At 38.2% G+C, this 22272-nt stretch overlaps 2 pseudogenes; one reads left to right on the forward strand and one right to left on the reverse strand.

The window, feature by feature from the left end:
* The first annotated feature begins 17557 nt into the window (after positions 1-17557).
* LOC140692952 (olfactory receptor 9G19-like) lies at positions 17558-18473 on the forward strand (annotated as a pseudogene).
* An 858-nt stretch (positions 18474-19331) lies between these two features.
* LOC140693360 (olfactory receptor 9G4-like) lies at positions 19332-20273 on the reverse strand (annotated as a pseudogene).
* Positions 20274-22272: the final 1999 nt, after the last annotated feature.

Here is a 22272-nt window from a genome sequence, read left to right on the forward strand (position 1 = left end):
GAAAGAAAAAAAGAAAATTATTTCATGGTAAGAAATTTCTTAGCAAAATCAAAAGACAAATGATAAACTGTGGAAAACTCACGCCTTATATACTAGACAAACAGAACATGTCTCCAATATATAAAGAATATCTAAAAACTAATAAATAAAAGAATCTGTGAATAAATCAAAATACAGAAGGGATATGCCCTGGGAAAAAATGGATACAAGACATGAATAAACATTTCACAAAAGTAGAAATGCAAATGGCTCTTAAATATATGAAAATATGTTCACCCTTTCTATCAGCCAGGATCCAATCAGGAAACAGAAAAACCACACAGTAATTATATCAGGTAAAATTTAACATAAACATTTATTACCTGGTAATGGGATTAACTACTATTGAGTGATCAAGAAAAGTCTAAAGTATACAGGAAGAATGGATACAAAGGGCAGCCACTACCTCTGGAGCTGAGGCAGCACATGAAGATAGGAACAGACTTGGAAGAGGCCCCCATCTCCAAGGCTTCTTTGGACATGGTTGTGCTGGGTATGCCTATGGCTCACTATGTGGCCAAGACACTCTCTGGCTGGGTCAACTGATCAAGAAACCTCTCAGTAGGCTTCCACTGAAACTATCAGTGGATGGTTTCCAGCCAACTCTTGCTGGAAAGCCACACTGTGGTGCTAATGAATGTTGACTGGTATTAAGTTGTGTGAGCTGCTTGTATATTCTGGAAATCAAGCCCTTGTCAGTTGCATCACTTCCAAATATTTTCTCCCATTCCATAGGCTGTCTTTTCCTTTTGTTTATAGTCTCCTTTGCTGTGCAAATGTTTATAAGCTTGATTAGGTACCATTTCTTTAGTTTTGCTTTTATCTCTATTGCCTTGGTAGTCTGAGGATAACACTGCTATGATTTATATAAGAGAATGTTTTGCCTATATTCTCTTCTAGGAGATTTATGGTGTCTTGTCTTATGTTGATGTCTTTAAGTCATTTTGAGTTTATTTCTTTTTGCCAACTCTTAGATTGGCAACTATAGATAGATAGTGAACTAGAGAGAGAATAGATAGATAAATTTAGATGAGAAATAAATACAAACATTTGGCAACAAACTTTATGGAAGACTGTGGGGAAATGGGCACTCTTGTACATTGCCAGGGGAAAACTATAATATTACCAAAATTGCACATTAAATTTCCCTTTGACCTAACAATCCCACTTCTAGGAGCCCACTCACGTAATGTGCTGGTAAAAGTAGGAATAAGCATATGCATTAGGCTACTTATTGTTGCATTATTTTCTTCCAATAGCAAAAGATCAGAACCAACTCAAATGTCTGTCAACAGGATGCTTGATAAGTAGGCAATGGTACAGCCACACAATGGATTACTACAAAGCTAGAGATATGAGAGAATAATATTTATTTTAAATCAAAGTTTGACTTGAAAACAAATTTTATTAGTAAGAAAATATGTAAATGTTATTAGAAATTAATTTTCATCATAAAATGAGATTTGAGAATGAAATTAAAGAAGCTAGACTAGAAAACAAGATTCAACTATATACTGTCTACAAGAGTTCCTTAAGGACACACACAGGCTAAATGTGAATAAATAGAAAAGTATTACAAAGATTTTTTATTAGCTTCTTTGATTTTATTTTTAATGTTTTCTCCTTGGATAAAAATTTATCTCAGGTCAAATAGAATTTCCAAATCAAGTGGCTTTTAAAATAATTGTGTAGGCAATATGACTCTTAAAACCACTAATTTCCCTTTTTCTTTATACAATGGAGAGCTGAAGCAAATTTATATGCCATCTCTTGAAATTAAAAAAGAATTAAAGCATGTAATCATGTTTTTGGCATTTGAATCTTATCTTTCTTTCATCCTGCATTCTTTGTTTTCTTTGTGAGTATATATCAGGGGTAAAAAAATGGAAGTGTCAGGAAAGCTGCCCTAGATCTCTTCCTAGGTAGGAATCTTTGCCTTATGAATGGCAGTCTTCTCACCTTTCTTATCAAAGGAGATGCAGCATGAGCACCGTACTCAGACAGATGAGTGTTTTCATTCTGAAACTATTAAAGTAAGTTGTGTGTCCTGGAAAAGTTAAACAATTATTACTTATTCACTTAACCTATAAATCAATGAGTCATTCACTTCATCTGAAACCAGAGGCAATGATGTTATCATCAGAAGGCTCAGTTGATCACATGTGGGAAGTACCCCACAAAACCGCTGGTGAATAAATGTCCTTTAAAAAAACAATGTTAGTATCATGGAGCCCCAGTTGTTCCTTTTCCTGCCCACCAAATCACCCTCTCAAAAAAGATCAGTCTCACTGGTTTTTTGTTATGTTAAATTTCAGTCCCTTATGCCAGATTTTCTCAAGTTAAAACAGAATTTAACTTAAATGTCCATCAACAGATGACTGGATGAAGAAGTTGTGGTGTATCTATACAATGGAATACTGCTCAGCCATAAAAAGTGATAAAACAATGCCATTTGCAGCAACATGGATGGACCTGGAGATTGTCATTCTAAATGAAGTAAGCCAGAAAGAGAAAGAAAAATACCATATGATATCACTCATATGTGGAATATAAAAAATAAATTTATATATATATATGTATACTATGAACTCATCTACAAAACAGAAACAGGCTTGCAGACATAATAAACAATCTTATGGTTACTGGGGAAAAGGAGTGGGAAGGGATAAATTTGGGAGTTTGAGATTTACATATGTTAGCCACTATATATAAAAATAGATTTTTTAAAAGTTTCTTCTGTATAACACAGGGAACTATGTTCAATATCTTGCAATAAACTTTAATAAAAAATATGAAAATTGATACATGTATGTATATGCATGACTGGGACATTGTGCTGTACATAAGAAATTGACACATCATAATTGACTGTATTTCCAATAAAAAAATAGAGTTTAAATGTGGCCACTCCATATAACATGGGAAGTATCATCATCCTCTTTGAAAAGACTTCAGACATCAGCAACCAGACCTTTCTAAACTGCCATCAAAATCACACCATGAAGGCAGATTTGGGCTTGTAAAAATAATGCATGTAACACTCATTACTGACTCCACCATCACAACTAGAGAGGGAGAAAAGAATTCCCTCGTGTTTCCTTCTTTTATCATTAATGTTGAAGAAAGTGAGAGTGAAATTCCTTGGGGGATGACAGTTCATTAAATCCTTGAGTATCCTGTGAGTGTAGAAGTCATTTCATCACATTTTCTCAGGGGATTATTTGTGACTCTGAAGCTTAAATGCCTCCCACAAACAGAAGCAAATGTGGGATGAGCAAGTGGCTCAGAGACAACTACTAGAGAGACTGACTGTCTTTGGATTCTTCTCAGAATATTTGTTCAGCACAGCACATTAAGAGAAGAGGAGACATTCTACCTCTCCCTAAAGGTGAAAAACAGGTAAGTATTTGGGCCAGAAAGAGAAAATGATATGACCTACTAGCAGTGGAGCATTAAACTACACAGTGCTCCTTTGGGCCTGGATTTCCTTTGCACCAGGCTCATACCATCTTAAAATTTCAAAAAGAGTCATTGGCCATGGGTTTGGCTTTTGGGTGTCTCATTATAAGTCAAAATTCAAAAAAATTATGATTTGTTCTAGTTCTGTGAAATATGTCCTGGGTAATTGGATAGGAATTGCATTAAATCTGTAGATTGCTTTGGGCAGTGTGACCATTTTAACAATATTGATTCTTCCAATCCAGGAGCATGGAATATCTTTCCATATTTTAAAATCTTCTTTAATTTCCTTCATCAATGGTTTATAGCTTTCTGTGTATAATTCTTTCACCTCCTTGGTTAGATATATTCCCAGATATTTTATTACTTTGGGTGCTATTTTAAAGGGGATTGTTTCTTTACTTTCTTTTTCTGTTGATTTATCGTTAGTGTAAAGAAATGCAACTTATTTTTGGACATTAATTTTGTAACCTGCTACCTTGCTGAATTCTTCAATCAGCTCTAGTAGCTTTTGTGTGGACCTTTTAGGGTTTTCTATATATAATAACATGTCATCAGCATATAATGACATTTTTACCTCTTCTTTTCCAATTTGGATCCCTTTTATTTCTTTCTCTTGCCTAACTGCTGTGGCTAGGACTTCCAGGACTATGTGGAATAGGAGGGGTGATAGTGGGCATCCTTGTCTTGTCCCAGATTTTAGTGGAAAGCTTTTGAGTTTTTCACCATTGAGTACTATGCTGGCTGTAGGTTTGTCATATATTGCTTTTATTATGTTGAGATATGTTCCCTCTATACCCACTTTGGCGAGAGTTTTTATCATAAATGGATGTTGAATTTTATCAACTGCTTTTTCTGCATTGATTGAGATGATCATGTGGTTTTTGTCCCTTCTCTTGTTGATGTGATGTATTACATTGATTGATCTGTGTATGTTGAACCAGCCTTGTGTCCCTGGGATGAACCCCACTTGGTCATGGTGTATAATCTTTTCTATGTGTTGTTGGATTCTATTTGCTAAAATTTTGGTGAGGATTTTGGCATCCATGTTCATCAGTGATATTGGCCTATAATTCTCTTTTTTTGTAGTGTCTTTGCCTGCTTTTGGTATCAGGGTGATGGTGGCTTCATAGAATGAGTTTGGGAGTATTCCCTCCTTTTCAATCATCTGGAAGAGTTTGAGAAGGACTGGTATGAGTCTTTGTATGTTTGGTAGAATTCCCCGGTGAAGCCATCCGGTCCTGGACTTTAATTTGTAGGGAGGTTTTTAATTGCTATTTGTATTTCCTTTCTAGTGATTGGATTGTTCAAGTGTTCAGTTTCTTCTTGATTCAGTTTTGGTGGACAGTATGTTTCCAGAAACTTGTCCACCTCCTCTAGGTTATCCAGTTTGTTTCCATATAGTTTTTCATAATATTCTCGTATGATATTCTGTATTTCTATTTTGTTTGTTGTAATTTCTCCATTTTCCTTTTTTATTTTGCTAATTTGTGCTCTCTCTTTTTTCTTCTTTGTGAGTTTGGCCAGAGGTTTGTCAATTTTATTTACTTTTCAGAAAACCAGCTTTTTGTTCGGTTGATTTTTTCTATGGTCTTGTTAATCTCTATTGTATTTAATTCCTCTCTGATCATTATTATTTCCTTCCTTCTGCTGCTTTTTGGGGCTTTTTGTTCTTCTTTTTCTAATTGATTCAGGTGGTGGGTTAACTTGTTTATTTGAGATTGTTCTTCTTTTTTGAGGAAGGCCTGTATCTCTATAAACTTCCCACTTAGCACTGCCTTTGCTGTGTCCCATAGGTTTTGAGAGGTTGTGCTTTCATTATCATTTGTCTCAAGATTTTTTTTTAATTTCAGCTTTAATTTTCTCATTGATTCATTGTTTTTTCAATAACATATTGTTTAATCTCCATGCTTTTCTTTTTTTCTCCTTTGTTTCACTGTTGTTGATTTCCAGTTTCATGGCATTGTGGTCAGTAAAGATGCTTGAGATAATTTCTATCCTCTTAATATTGTTGAGGTTTCTTTTGTGTCCAAGTACATGATCGATCCTGGAAAATGTTCCATGTGCACTTGAAAAGAATGTGTATCCTAATTTTGGGGAGTGTAATGCTCTGAAAATATCCACCAAATCTAGTTTTTCTATTGTAGTATTTAATTTCTCTGTCACCGTGTTTATTTTCTGTCTGGAAGATCTGTCTAGTGATGTTAATGCAGTGTTAAAATCTCCAACTATGATTGTATTCCCATCAATATCCCCCTTTATCTCTGTTAGTAATTCTTGTATGTACTTAGGTGCTCCTATATTGGGTGCATATATTTTAACGAGTGTACTATCTTCATCTTGTATCACTCCTTTAATCATTATAAAATGTCCTTCTTTATCTTTCTTTATAGCCTTTGTTTTAAAGTCTATTTTGTCTGAAATCAGTACTGCAACACCTGCTTTTTTGGCTTTTCCATTTGCATGGAATATCCTTTTCCATCCTTTCACTCTCAATCAAAGTGGGTTCTCCCTAAAGTGGGTCTCCTGTATGCAGTATATTGAAGGTTCTTGCTTTATTATCTAGTCTGCCACTCTATGTGTTTTGACTGGAGCATTTTGTCCATTAACATTTACAGTAATTAATGAGAGATGTGTGTTTATTGCCATTTTGAACTTATCTTTGCAGTTGAATTGGTATATCCTCTTTGTTCCTTTCTTTTTCCTTTTGTGGTTTGGTAATTTTCCTTTTTATTATCATGGATTTTATTTCATTTTGTGACTCCCTAGTAAATTTTTGACTTGTGGTTACCTTTTTTTGTAAGTCTTTTAACCCATTACTATAACTGTTTTTTTTAAACTGATAGTAACATGATCTCAAACCCATCCTACTGTTAAAAAAATTTAAAAAAGAAAGAAAAAATATTCTATATTTCCCTGCCTCCCTCTCCCACTCTCAGTGATTTGTATGTTTTCTTTATTTGTAATTCATGAGTTATCACCTTTCCAGTTGTGAGTTTCTCATTTCTGTAGCATCCTGCTTCTTTTCTATTTAGAATAGCACTTTCTATATTTCTTTTACCGTGGGTTTAGTGTTGCTAAACTCCGGCAGTTTTTTTTTGTCTGTGAAACACTTTATTTCTCCATCTATCCTAAAGGATAGCCTTGCTGGATAAAGTATCCTAGGCTGCATTTTTTTTCATTCAGGGCTTTGAATATATCTTGCCACTCCCTTCTGGCCTGTAGTGTTGTGTAGAGAAATCAGCTGAGAGACTTATGGGGGTTCCCTTGTAATTCACCCTTTGCTTTTCTCTTGCTGCCTTTAGAATCATTTCTTTATCCTTGACTCTGGCCATCTTGATTATGATATGCCTTGGTGTGGGTCTATTTGGGTTCTTCCTGTTTGGGACCCTCTGAGCTTCCTGTAATTGGATATCTGATTCCTTCTTTAAGTTTGGGAAGTTTTCAGTCATGATTTCTTTGAAAACCTTTTCAATCCCCTTTGATCCTTCTTCCCCTTCTGGGACCCCTATTATGCGAAGATTGGGATGCTTTATATTATCCAATTGGTCCCTTATGCTATTATCATTTTTTTTTATTATTGCTTATCTTGTAGTTCTTCTGAATGTTTGCTTTTTATTGCCCTGTCTTCTAGATCACTAATTCGTTCCTCTGCATTAACTAGTCAGGTTTGCACAGCTATTAGATCATTCCTTATCTCTGTCAATGAGTTTACCCATTCTACTTGACTCTTCTTTATAGCTTCAATTTCATTTTTGACATATTTTATATCTCTAAACACTATCTCTTTTAATTCCTTCAGCAATTTGATCACTCCTTTTTTGAAATCTTGATCTAGTAGGCTATCGATGTCTATTTCATTGATCTTTCTTTCAGGGAATTCCTCTTGTTCTTTTAATTGGGAAAGGTTTCTCTGCTTCTTCATCTTGCTCATACCTCTCTGGCACTGTGGTTTATGGAGTATCAGTTTTCTATCTTGGATCTTAAGGATTTTATCTATCTAATGCCTATTTAGGAATAGAATTTAGGGAAAAAAAGAAAAAACAGAAGAGAGAGAGAAAGATTTTCAAAAGAAGGGAGAAAGAGGGTTTGAAAACAGTGTATAATGAATAATAGAAGAGCGAGTTGAAGCAGAGTATCAATCGGGTTGAGACGTCCTTTTAAAACCTTAAAAAAAAGGGGTGAGGAGATGAATAGATGTATTTGAAACCTGTGTCTAATCAATAACAGGACATCAAAACCCAAGAGAAATAGAAATGAATAAAGAAGTAAAAATTAAGAGAGTAATTGAAAATAGAACAGGTGAAAACAGATTTAAAAAAAAAAAACAGAAAAAGGGGTTGTCGGTGTTCTCCTGGAGTCTCTGTGCTTTTAATATGAAGTCCTTCTGTCTCCATCCTGTTTTGGAAGCTCAGCTTGTTTTCAGAAGCCCTCCGTTGGTGCCCTCTTCTGTGCTGCTCCCAGCATCTGTTGGCAAGCAGATCATGCCCCCTCCTAATACTGGGTCAGTTGCAGCTCTCCTCTGCTGTGGGCAGGCGGGTCACTGCCCCTCCGGATGCCGCAGTCAGATTTTGCAGACTGGCCATGTAGGAGGGCGGGTCGTGCCCCCTCCCAGCACCTCGGTCAGGGGCTGTGTTCCTGCCCGACAGGAGGGAGGCCGCTCTCCCTCTACCTGCACCGCCGGTAGCTCCGCTGCTCTGTGCAGCTGCGTGCTCCGCCCTGGTCAGCGCTCTGCGGGTGGGATCCGGGAAGACCGAGGGACAGCCTCGTCCCTGCTCCGAGCCAAGACCCAGCTCCTTGTTTGTCTTTGTGGAGCAAGTTCTCTGAGGGACCAGGATGGAAAGATCATATCTGCCCCGAGCTGTAGGCCCATCTCAGTCTGGCCTTTGAGGCTGCTAAGCCCTTCAGTGAGGATGCAGGTTTCGCCCCCGCCCCCACCCAGGTGCTCAGCGCCGGAAGATATGGCAGCTGTGCCTGAGCCCTGCCTCTCTTCCCCTGAAAAGTTTCCACGGTTTTTCAGAGATGGGGGTATGCACCCTTCCCCCAAGAGTACATCAGCCTTGCTGTTTTATGGAGGGCCCAAGTTTTTCTGTCCTGTACACCCACAGCCACTGCACCCAGCCCCTTGCAGTCCCCCGGGGATGCCTCCATGCAGCCGCCCCCGTCCTCCGCCCAGCTTGTGCAGCCTGGCCCTGCCCGCCCCTGCCAGCCCGCATCTCAGGCTGGGTGTCGGGGGGACGCTCTGTGTCCGTTTAACTTAGTTTTGTCAGACAAGGGCTGTTCTGTACAGATCTGAGCCTCGGAGGCTCCCCCTCCATCCCGCTGGCCTCTCAGTTGGAGAGGGGAGACCCAGCGAGTTAGCGCCAGTCCTCCTTTGCCGCTCCCTCCCCGAGGGACCCATCCCACGCTGCTTTGCCTTTTGTTCTTTCTTTTTTCCTTTTCTCCTACCAGATTTTTGGCATCTTTATCTTTTGAAGAGGGCGATGATCTGTTGGAGTTCCGCAGGTGCTCTGGTTGGCTGAGTGGGCCTGTAGATGTGGGTCTTGGTGTATTTATGGAAGAGGGTGACTTACAAGCATCCTTCTACTCCGCCATCTTGCCTTTTCCTAGAGAATGTTTTATAATATGTTTAAGTGTAAATTTGGCAGTCAGTATTTTTTACTGACTGTTGGGAATGTTCCATGTGCAGCTTATGGTTGTAAAGCATTCAGAAGAATCTTCAACATTAATTTGAAATTACAGCATATATTTCTAAGACACTTTTATTACTCAAATTACAAATGAAGTTCAAAGTCTTAAATGAAAGTAGGTTCTAATCTGTGTCTTTTAGATATATGAGCTTTAATAAACATTTTTTAAGTACATATGTTTGTCAGTATACTTCAGCATGCAAAAATTTCCTTGGATTTACACGTGCTATTTTAAAAAAATCATACTTATGGTCTTTCACAGAAAGTGATGGCCAGTGGATATTTCTGGAGAGCAGGACTTTTGGTATCTCCAAAGTCACACTCTATAGGGTTTTTTTATTTACATTCAGAGTTGTATCTGGTTAAAAAAAAAAAGGAGGTGGGCAATAGGATCCATATGGCTAAAATTTACTATAAATGCCCATTGTAATAATTACAAAGCAAACCTCTCTCTTTACCTCCCTTCTTGCTTGTCTGTGGTCCCTTCACGTTTTTTCAGCCCCTCAGTTGAATGAAAGTTACCTGGTAAGTTGTCCGAATTACCTTAATGTTAGAACTGGGTCTTTGATTGTCTTGTTTTTATTTGTTTGTGGTACTTTTCCTTTGACAGAGAAGGTTAAGGAGATGCTAGGAAATGCACTGCTAAATCCCCTGGGTTCCAGCCATGATACTTTTTGGTCATATTTTACAGCCTCCAATAATTTTTCTCTGGTGACTGGCATCAATCGCCCTGCCCAGCAGAGTGGCCCCTATTAGTTCAATGCAGAAGGAGCCCAGCATGTCCAGGGTACTTCCTGGATTCCAAAGGGTCAGAGCACCTGAGGGTGTTTTGCTGGGGAAGCATTCAATCATTGTTCAGTCATGACCTCCCCTTTGAAGACCCTCAATCCTTTTCCCTCAGACAAAGAGAGGAGTTCAATGTGAGGGACTGAGATCCCTAACCTGGCATCTTCAAGTTTTGATGAAAGCACTAATTTCAGCACTTGCCCCCAGGGAGGCTACACTGCATTTTGTATACTGCCTTAGCTGAGGAGGTCTAGGGGAAGCAATTACAGGAATTTCTACCTGAACTCCCAACGACGGTAATCCTCTTTCCATGGGTCAGGGACAGGGAGCTAAAATGAGGGTTTTGTTGTATTGTATGTATCTATACCCATTATTATGTCTGGGTCTGGGTAAAAATAATCATCTACATATCTGTTCTGACTGGGCTCAATGAGAGATGCATGCAAGCCAAAACTATCTTTAAATTATTTTACAAGTCCCATTGTTAAGTGTGTACCCCTAATATTTTTCCGTCACTGGAAATTAGTGTTAATTCAGAGCCAATATCCAATAACCCACAGAAGATCTAGATATTTACCTTTTCCCCATATAAGATTACTGTCATAAATGGTTGCTAGCCATTCACAAGAAGCCTTGGAAGAAGATGTACAGTGTACACACTGGCTAAGTTTCAAGATTCTTCCTCAAAGGATCCATGTTTCCCCATTGGTTCAAGTTTTCAGTGGCTGTAAACTAGCTCAGCCTGGAGAATTATCAAGGAGTGGCATTTCCCTACTGGACCATCTTGAGCTAGTTTTTATCCAAGTAAAGACAGATATTTTTTCCTTACAAGAAAAGTATCACCTTTGTTGTTTTCTTAGCTACTTCATTCCATAAGAATCACCTAATCCATGAGACTCTGCCACGAGTATCTGAACAACAAAATATTTGGTTATGATCTAGGGTTTTTGGCACATTGGGAAATTGCTGCCTTCTTGCTCTGGAAGTTAAATATTGCAATATGGCTTTCTGCCTGCCTGTTTCTTTTCTTCCATTGGATAGTCCAAATTTAAATTTCAACAAAAGCCAACTTACCAAAAGATATGTATAATTTCTATTTGTATCCCAAGAAATAGTGTACTAACCCTAGAACTAATAACTTCGGAGAGTGTTACTTCTCTATTCTTGATGGTGTAAGAACAGAGTGAGGTTATACGCTCTGGAGAGAGAGCTTGGAAATGGGTCACTTGGCAGGAGCTATGGTCTAGGTCCAGGGATACAGATATCTGTGGTATCTTTGCAAAAAAACAGGACAGAGAAAAATCACTCTGACCTCACTTACTTCCTCACCAGTGACAACCACTGGCTAAACCCATTAAGCAGACAGAGCACAAAGGAACCTACTGATACAGTTAAGACAACTGATCATCCTGAAGCAAAGAGCGGGTTAAAAGTGTAGAGAATGGATTTGGAAGGACAAAAGAAGTGTATTCAACAGATAATAAAGATATTAGCATTACTGAACGTATATGCTTTAATATGCAAATATATGCATATAAATGTATAGTATACACAAGCGTGTGTACATATGTTTATTTTGCCTTCTACATAACTAGAGAGAATGTCAATGGAAATTGTGACATTACATTTCACCAGGGAATTGTAGTCTCAAAAAATATATATTTCCCATCATTGAATAATACACAATTTGTCAACATGCAATGTTATTTAATTGTCCTGTTAGATATTAACAAAGCCTAGGAAATCCTAAGGGGCTGCAGGAAGTACAACCCTGGGGATTCAGAAACTGGCATAAAAGATTCTGGGACAAGCAGATTTGAACCCTGTTGAGGTGATGATGTTGCTGAGAATTTTAGGTAAATTGACCAATTCAGATGCTACAGTTAGATGGAAAATGTTACCTGTTCCTCACAACCTGTCTTAAGATCATTCACATACTAAGATACAATATGTGCTAATGAAAGGGAATCTTTTGAAATATCTTCACCATCTTCCTACTGAAGTTTTTGAAACTTCTGAGAGTTCAAGAAGAAGTAGCACTTTTCATTATTAGAGACAAAAATATCCATTAATATTGCAGAAGAAGACAAGGGATGACAGAAAGAAATAATAATAACCTAAATATACCAAAAAAAAAAAAAAACACGGAAGCAAGATATTATCAGGAACCACTTACAAAATAAGCAGCATTGTTAACATTGCAAGGGCAACTGAAGTAACAGGATGAAGCAGCAGTGATTACTTGAGGTTATTTTTCTAAAGGCCAAAAGACATCCCAAAAATTTCAAATTTCTTTCAGTTTAATATTCTTTAAGACAGCACAAAGGCATGTGGCATTTTTGAGAACAATTCCAGCTAAGAGAAGCTTCTCTCTAAATATAAAAGGTTATATTTTAATAGTTTTGAAAGAAAAGTGCATTGTTTAATTTGACACAGAAATATATCCTTAGTTAGGAAGGACAACATGTCAGCTACTTAACAAACACAGCTGGATTGTCACAGTGTTCTGGCTCTGGTTAACAAACACAGAACTCAGTTCTTTGATTCAGTCCCTGCCCAGGGAAATGTGTGCCCCATCTTTTCCTGTGTTGGTGTCAGGATTCAAAGTAGCTCTGTCTGTAGCTTCCCTTTTAAAATATGAACATGCAACACATCTTTGCATTTGTTAACTCTTTGAGTCTTCACAACATTAAAATGGAGACAGGACTCCTGATATGAAGAAAAATAAGGAAACAACTGATTTTTATTCCAGCATCTCTCAGACTTGATCTGCAGACAAGCCCTTGGGCTGCTTCAGTGGAAGCTGGTTCCTGGACCCCACCACCAGCCTGCTGAGTTAGGAGCTCTGTGCTGGGCCAGGTGAATGCCATGGGCATGACATTTGAGAACCACTGGTTACCTGAGTGTCTATGATGTGCCAGGCACTGTGCTTAGTCCTCCCTTGAGTTATCTCAGTAACAACACACCATAGGAGGGATAAGTTATCCTTGATTCATATGTAAAGAAATTGAGCCTTTACAATATTGACTAGTGATGGAGAAGTGGAATCCTTGTTAATTGCCTGAAAGTCAATTTTTTTATGGTATCCAAGTTGTCTCTGGTTTAAACAGTCAGCTCTGATTTCTAGAGCAGGCTTCCTATATCCATCGTGGCATATTATAACAGAAAGTCTGTTGCTGATCTGAAAAGCTTCTTTTACACTGTTGATTGAAATAAAAAAGCACAATGTGAGAGCTGTCAGTTTCAGTTTTATTTGGGGACTTAGGACTATTGCCTGAGAGACACGAGGGACACTCTCTTAGATGCCTCTGAGGAACTGCTCTGAAGACACAAGATGGGAGGTCAGCATATACATGATTTTACAGGTGTCGTGCAATCAAGCACACAGCTTGGAAGAAGGTTGCTGCTGGTCACAAGACACAGACATCGTAGTGATCTTAGTGCTTCTCTTTCTAAGGGAAGATGCAGGAAATTGCATTCATAGAATTTTCTCCTGGAAATATCTATTTGAAGGCCTGTCCTGACAGTTTTCCCAGAGCACAGTGTCTCATTCCTCATCTCCACCCTGAACTGTTTTCAGGGTGTGTTGAAGGTCGGCAAATTCAGTGGCTAATGACTCAACCCCTGTAGGGCCAGATGGTGAGTGACATTCTTTAGCTGACAACACAGATTCAGTCCATTTGGACAAACAAATATTTGGTAAGGATATTTTGTAGGCATATTTGTCTGTTTCTTTCTACTCCTTCTGCAGGCAACACAACTGGCCAAGGGTTACTTGTGCCAGAAAACACATATGAGATCTCAAACAATTCTGCTGATAGTCAAAGGATAAAATGACATCATTAGAAGCCACCCAGAAAATTGATACTATCAACTTGTTTCTCTTGCAACTCATTCATTCATTTGTTCATTCATTCATTCATTCATTAAATATGTATGTGTGTCTACTATATGCCTGGTAATATTCTAGGTACCATGTGTACAGCAATGAACAAAAGAGACAAAAATTTCTACTGTCTTGTAGTTTGTTTCCTAGTGGGCTCACATCTCTGCATGACCCCAGAGACCCAGAAGACTCATGAAAATGTGAACTGGGCAGAATATCATCACAAGTAATCTTACCCCTCAGGGATATTCTCCAGCTGTCTTTTTAGTCCTTCACATAACTCCTAGATAAAATGTTTCTCTGAGTTCTGTGAGTTGCTCTGGCAATTTAATTAAACTCAAGTTGGGGGCTCCTGGAAACCTCTGAGTTATAGCAGGTTGTTCAGAAGTACAGGTAACAACCTGGGCTTGCAACTGGTATCTGAAGTTGGGAGAAGGAGCAGTCTTGTGGGACTGAGCCCTTTCCCTGTAAAATCCAATGCTATCTCAGGGTAGAGAATGTCAGAATTGTGTTGAATTCTTGGACACCAGCAGGGTGTCCAAGAATATTTTTTGTTTTATGTGTGGGAGAACAACTGCCAAATGGGATTTTGGGTCTCAGAGGACCAAAATGTTATATTAACTATAAATTTCATTTTAGACCATAAAAAAGCATTAAAAAATGTTTGTTGTAAAGTGGAAATTTTTTAATGTGATAGAACTGAGAACTACCACTACAGATGGGATCAAACTGGGATGTGTCCTTTGTAGAATTGTACATGGCTAGTTACAAAAACTGGAAAATAGTGCTAAATCCTAGGCTTTTAGACCCCAAAAGAGCTTACAATTAATTTTTTTTTTACTTGCCATAACCAGATGGATAATTTGCTGGTCTCCACTGTGACAGTTCACTCTAATGCTCAGTTTGATTCTCTCTCTGGGATTATAAATGTGCCAAAGGATCCTGCAGAATAACTGAGGGGAGAATTTCCTCTGTGATTGTGGAGGAAAACTGTGCAGGGGAGGCAAAATTTTACTTTAGGGTCTGGGCCTGAAAATTAGACTGACATAAGACAAATTAACAGGAGAAAAGAATACACATTTATTTAGTATAAGTTTTATATCACAGGGAAGCCCTCATGAAGAAATAAAGACCCAAAGAAGTGGCAAAATCTAAATGATTTCTACAAGTTGAACAAAGAGAAGCAATTGTGAAACAATGACTAAGAATATATGTGTAGGCAAAAGGAAGGTAAGAATTGTTGCAAAAGGAAGGACAGAGCTGGAGGGCTCACACATCTCAATTTAAAAACTTTCTACAAGCTACAGGAATTAAAACAGTGAGGCACCAGCATAAAGGTAGACACAGAGATCAGAGGAATAGAATAGAGAGTCCAGGAAAAAAAATGCTACATTTGTGGTTTTGGTAGGTAAGATAATGCCTTCCAAAACATTAGTATTCTAATCCCTGGAACATATGAATATATTTGGTTACAAGGGAAGTGGAAAGTAAGGTTGATAATCAAGTGACTTTAAAATAGATTATACTGGATTATAGGCTGGACCTAACATAATCACAAGGATCCTTAAACATTGAAAACAGAGGCAGAAGGAGTCAGAGGGAGATGTGATTGTTAAAGAATGGTCATAGAGAAACAATGGTGCTAACTTTAAAGATGGTGGAGAGGGATCATGAACCATGGAATGTCGGCAGTGTCTAGAAGCTGAAAGAGTCAAGGAAAGGGTTTTCCCTGAGAATCTCCAGGAAAGAACACAGCCCTGCCAACATCTTGATTTCAGCCCTGTCAGACCCATGTTGAGTCCACCTTCTAATCCTACAGAACTATAAGATAATATATTTGTATTGTTCTAAACCACTAAGTATGAAGTAACTTGTTACAGGGACAACAGGAAACCAAAACAATAATCAACTGATTTTTGACAAGGATGCCAAGATAATTCAGTTGGGAAAGAATAATCTTTTCAACAAATGGTGTTGGAACAACTAGATATTTACACTCAAAACAGTGAAGTTGGTCCCCAATCTCACACTATATACAGAAAACTCAAAATGGGTCATAGGTCTACATTTAAGAACTGAAACTATAAAAATCTTAAAAGAAAATGAGCAAATCTTTGTGACCATGGGTTTAGGCTATTGAGCTAGATTATTTCTTAGATAAGACACCAAAAACAAGCAAGGAAAAAAATAAATTGGACTTTATCAAATTTAAAACCCTTTGTTCATGAAAGTACATCATCAAGAAAGTGAAAAGATAATCCAAAGAATGGGAGATAATATTTGCAAGTCATATTGCTGATAAGAGACTTGTATCCAGAATATATAAGAACTCTTACAATTCAACAATAAAAAGACAAAAAACCTAATTAAAAATGGGGCAAAGATTTGAATAGGTATTATTCCAAAGAAGAAAAACAAATGGCCAATAAGCACATGAAAAAATGATCAACATTACTAGTCATTAGGAAAATGTAAATCAAAATCACAGTATTATAACACTTCAGGAACACTAGAATTGCTAATATTACAAAGGCAGACAACTTGTTTTGGTGAAAATAAGAAAAAATTAGAATCCTCACACCATGCTTGTGGGATTGAAAATTGGTGCAGCTAATGTGAAAGACAGTCTGGCAGTTCTTAAAAATGTTAAATATAGATTTACCGTGTGACTATGCAATAGTGCTCCTAGATTTCTAGTCAAGATTTGTTCATAGCAGCATTGTTCATAATCGCCAAATGGAAAAAATTAAGTATCTGTCAGTTGATGAATGGGTAAACAAAATATCGTGTATCTGTATAAAGGAATATTGTTAGGCAATAAAAAAGAATAAAATAATGATACATGCTACAACATGGAAGAAAAAGAAAAAAAAGAATTATTTTAACAAAGTCTCTTTGTGTAGAATTCTTTTGGTCTCAACTTCCTGTCTTTGATAATAAGAATGTTTCTTTTCTCCTGGTATTGGGAGGGTGGCTCTCACATGTTGTTTTAAGGAAGTAAAGGGGAGATCAAACTGTACTTGGGTTATCTACTGTTTTATTTTTTTAATGCCATTAGCTTAAAATAATTCTTATGCCAAAGTGGCATATTGGGATGGCATATTCTACTACCCTTCATCTGTCACTGCCTTCTAAACCATAGGTCCTTTCCCACATCTCACAGGCTTTGAATTACTTGTCCATTTGTAGCTGGGAAATGGGAAATAGATTTTTTCCCTCAGTGTTTGAATTTAATTAGCTCCACTCCCAGTTCCTCTTCACTTCATGAGCCAGTTTTATTTTCTTAATATCATCTATCATTAACTAAAAATATTTCTATACTTTTTTGTTTATTTATTATGTATCTATCCCTTCTAAATGAAGACTCCATAAGAGTCAACCTTATCAACCTCACTGCTGTATTCCAATGCCTAGACAGCACCAAGGGCCCAAGAAATATTTTATTAATACAAGAATAAATGGCCAAGCAGCATTAAGGCTTCCTGATACTAAATGCATTTTAAAGACAAATATGTTGTGGCTCAGAAAGCTTCCATCACTTGCCCAACCCAGCCAAGATTTCTGCTCAGACCTTCCTTATTCCAATAACAATGGCCTTGACTATATCTCACAGATTTGTAACAGAGAATGACCTCCTTTGGTACTGGTTGCCATAAACATTTCACTCTTTCATTTGTAGGTGAGATCTCCTTAAAGCATGGAGAGAAGCAATCACATGGTCACTGAGTTCATCCTGGTGGGCTTCACGACAGACCCCGTGATGCAGCTGGTCCTCTTTGTGATGTTCCTTGGTGTCTACTCTGTGACCCTGGTAGGAAATACCACTCTCATGGTGTTGATCTGTAATGACTCAAGGCTGCACACACCCATGTACTTTTTCATTGGGAATCTGTCTTTACTGGATCTCTAGTATTCCTCTCTCTACACCCCAAAGATCCTCATGATCTGCATCTCTGAAGACAAGAGCATCTCCTTTCCTGGCTGTGCAGTTAAGTTCTTCTTCTCTGCTGGGCTCAGGTACAGTGAGTGTTACCTATTGGCTGCCATGTCTTATGACCGCTATGTGGCCATCTCCAACCCCCTGCTGTATGCTCAGGCCATGCCAAGGAGATGGTGCATCTGCTTGGTTATCTACTCCTACACTGGAGGTTTTGTCAATGCAATAATACACACCAGCATCACACTCACTTTGAGTTTTTGTGGTGAAAATGTTGTTGATGACTTTTTCTGTGATGTCCCACCCCTGGTGAAGTTGGCATGTGATGTGAAAGAGACCTACCAGGATGTGCTGTAATTTCTCCTGGCCTCCAATGTCATCACCCCAGCTCTGCTCATCCTGGCCTCCTGCCTCTTCATCATAGCTGCCATCCTGAGGATCCACTCTCCACAGGGCCACTTTAAAGCCTTCTCCACCTGCTCCTCCCACTGGTCTCTGTCACCTTGTACGATGGCTCCATTCTCTACATCTATTCCCACCCAGCTATTCCCTTGAGAGGGACAAATTGATGTCCACATTTTACACTGTGCTGTTCCCCATGCTGAACCCCATGCTCTACAGTCTGAGGAATAAAGACATGAAAGAAGCTCTGAAGAAACTCTTCAAGGTAACATAATGTGAAGCCTAAATTACATACATTTCTCAAATCAGTGCTCGGTGCAAATAAATTGCTTCAGGAGAGGCATATGGAGAGGCATTAATAAAATATTTGTTTATCTAGTCAAAGAAATCCAGTGAGAAATATTTTCTTTTGTTGCATTGCTTTGTTTTGCTTTAATGATCATGCTATAATCTATTCTACAAAAGATGGATTCAATGTAATATTAGTGTATTTTTCAAAGAACAACATCAAGGTTTAATGTGATATAGAATATTATCTATTGCTTCTGGAATCCCAAATGGTTGAATGTTAATTTACTATCTCCCCTGAGATAGATCCAATTTTTTCCACCTACTTAATGAGGTATTAAGGAAATGTGAATAAAATATTAAATTGATTCTTGAGATTTGTGGAATATATCCCAAATCCTTCTTGTTCAGTACCCACAGAGTGTCTGTGGTAATGGAAAAGAAAGGAATGTGAAGAATATTGTGATGGAAAAAGAGAGGGCAGTGGCGTGTTATTTAAAAGTCTGCTAAGATTCAAAGTCAAAGTATGTGCACAAAACCCTACCAATTCCTCTTTTCTCTTTCTAAAACCTCTCACAGATAATCCAGCTGATAATTTGTATGAAAATTGAGTACTGCCAAGAAGCAAAATACAAAACTGTAGAACATCAAACAGCTCAGTGTTTTGGATTTAAAATAGTTTAATCACAACAAAATAATAAATAATTAAAAATGGTTTGATCACAATGTTTCATCTTTTAAGTATAACCTGTTGTATTTACTTGAAATGTTGCAACATTTACAAACATGTTTATAAACCAATATGTGGAAAGTGCAATGAGAGCTTGCTGCCAAAAGATAACCTTCATCTCTGGAAACTTCTGGTCTGTGTTGCTTTCCAGAAGGCCTCTTTGACATCTTTGTTTCTCAGGCTATAGTTGAGTGGGTTGAGCAGTGGGTTGACCACAGTGTAGAACAGGGCAGCCACTTTGTCTTTCCCCAGGGAGTAGGTGGAACTTGGCCTTGAAAACATGAAGAGCAAGGATCCATAGAAGAGCATGACTGAGACGAGGTGTAACGCACATATGGAGAAGGCTTTGCGCCTTCCTGAGGCCATGTGGATCCTCAGAATAGCCAGAAGGATGTTGAAATAGGAAATTAGGATGGCAAGAATGTTGGAGAGGACAGTGAAGCCCACCACTTCCACGAGGACCTTTTTGTAGACCTGGGTGTATGTACAAGACATTTTCACCAATGTTGGTTACATCACAGAAGAAGTGGTCAATGATATTTTTGCCACAGAACCTCAGGCAAAAGGTGTTGGTGGCATGGGCGATGGCATTCAAGAAGCCTCCTGTGTAGGAGCCAGCAATGAGTCCAGTACAGAGAGAGCTGGACATAGTGCTTGAGTAGAGTAACAGGTTACAGATGGCCGCGTTGGCAGTCATAGGCCATGGCCGCTAGGAGATGACACTCACTGTAAGTCACAACACAGGAAAAGAACAGCTGGGCTCCACACCCAGCCAGGGAAGTGCACTTATCTTCTGAGACACAATTTGCCAGGATTTGGGAGTATGCACAGAAGTGTACCAGAAATCCAAAAAAGACAGACTGTCAATGAAAAAATACATAGGTGTGTGCAGGTGGGAGTCAACATGGATCAAGATAACTAGAGTCATGTTCCCTGACAAGGTGGTCATGTAGGGCACCAGGAATATTCCAGATAGAATCAGCTGCCACTGGGGGTCTGAAGAGAGACCAGTAAGGTAAATTCAGTCAGGACAGTGCGATTTCCTATTTCCATGTCCACAGAGGGGAAGTCTGATAACTGTCATGAGAAAAAAAAAATTAGTGATTTTTGTTTTGAAAGAATTAAAGGTATATGGATCAAGTCAACAATTCATGAACCCCTTACTGTCTAGATAAAATGATAAAAAATTCAGTCTGTGACTTGGAAAGACCACCGGAATGGGAGTCAGGATCTGATTTTGAAATTAGGGCTTTTACTTACTAATTGTTTCATGCAGGGCAAATCCCTTAGTCTCATCCAGCAGGTGAGAAAAATGATGAGCTATGACAGGTGGTCTGATGGAGTTAAGGAGACATAAAGGAAAGCATCCAGCCAAATGCCAGGCCCACGGTGAGCACCCAACATGTGAGTGTCCCATGTGGGTCAGTGAGTGTTTATGTGACAGGCACGAGGTGAGCAACCAACATGGAGTGTCTCGTGTGGGTCAGTGAGTGTTGACATGTCAGGCCCACAGTGAGCACCCAACATGTGAGTGTCTCGTGTGGGTCAGTGAGTGTTTACGTGTCAGGCACATGCTGGTCGCTTTACAAATGGCAGTTCATTGCGCTACTCCTGCCACTGTTAATACAAAGAGACTAGTACAAACATGACTCACTGGGCCCAGAGCATCCTCAGTTCTATACTTAACCACTTAATTCTTTCCACAATGTATATGGTAAGTATTATTATAATCCTCACATAATTTAAGAAGGTCCCAGAACTAGTCAACAGCAGCTAGTATTTGAACCTCAAATTTTCTTTATGAAAAGTATATGCTTTCAGCTTTTAAGCCACTTGCCTCTCTTATTAGTAAATACATTGCTTCTCTTGTTCCCCAATTAAGGCAATCTTATAATCCTCTGATAACCTGAATTTCTTCACCTATGAAAATAGATTTTTTTAAAAAGTGTTTTTATTCCATGTTTTTCTCTAGTTAACATGAGATTTATATATATATACATATATGTATATATGGTTTAAACATTTTTTGATACAGTAGGTGGTGAATAGAAGGATGAACCAAATCTTTGGTGTTAAAGATTTATTGAGAAACCATGAATCCTTCAAAGTTTGTATCTTGAACTTGCACATCTCTCAGAGAGAAGCTAAGAGAAGGTATCTAATGTCAAACACTATAGAATTAGTGCCAATGCCACAGTAACCAGCTTACTTCCCCCAAGGCAGAGACACAGTGAGAGCAAACTAAAATTAAGAAGATTGTGCTTTACTTAAATGTTAAAACACTTATCTTTGAGCTAAGCCAGAAACAATGTTATGACTAGAATGCAAATCCAAGTTTCCTACTTCAAGTTCTATTGTTTTCACTTGTTACTTTGTGAGATATCTCTCAGAGATTGGGTATCCTAACCTTTCAAATGTATCTAATAAGTTCAGAGAGGATGTGACTTGACTGATGACACCGTGGTTAAAGAGGACCATTCCATTTCTTTACAGTATCTAATGGATCACGTCTCGTGAACACACAAAGCACAGATGCTCTAGTCATACATCCAAGGTTCTAGAAAGTGGCTTTAACTTAAACCTCTACAAATCCCTTCTTCACCACTTGTTTCCACCTACTAGAACTTCTACCAAACTAGATCACTCAAACATCCCAGGAGCTCCCCAGTTACAGTTCTATGTTGTTATTTACTTGTACAACTTCCTTCTGAATATGCTTAAGCTTGAATAGAATTATCTTGGCAGGAATTTTTGGCTATTAAATTGGTAGCAGATAAAATGTTGGGTTATGGACACCACCTCAATGGTTACTATAAACTATTTCTGCTACATTATCACTTGTCTAAGGAATTTTTTAAAAATCTGGAACTTCTGAAGCTCATTTTTAATACAATATAATTTGGAGTGGGAAACTAAAATATCTGGACCGAGCCAATTACTACTGTAGTAGTAGTAGTAGTAGACTACTGACTTAAAGAGACAAAGAACTGAAAAATAATTAATGTTCTGGGTTTATGTGCATATATATCTAACTTAAAGTCTTCTCAGAAGAAAA

The sequence above is a fragment of the Vicugna pacos genome, unplaced genomic scaffold (assembly GCF_048564905.1).
Source record: "Vicugna pacos unplaced genomic scaffold, VicPac4 scaffold_19, whole genome shotgun sequence".
NCBI classification, from domain to species: Eukaryota; Metazoa; Chordata; class Mammalia; order Artiodactyla; family Camelidae; genus Vicugna; species Vicugna pacos.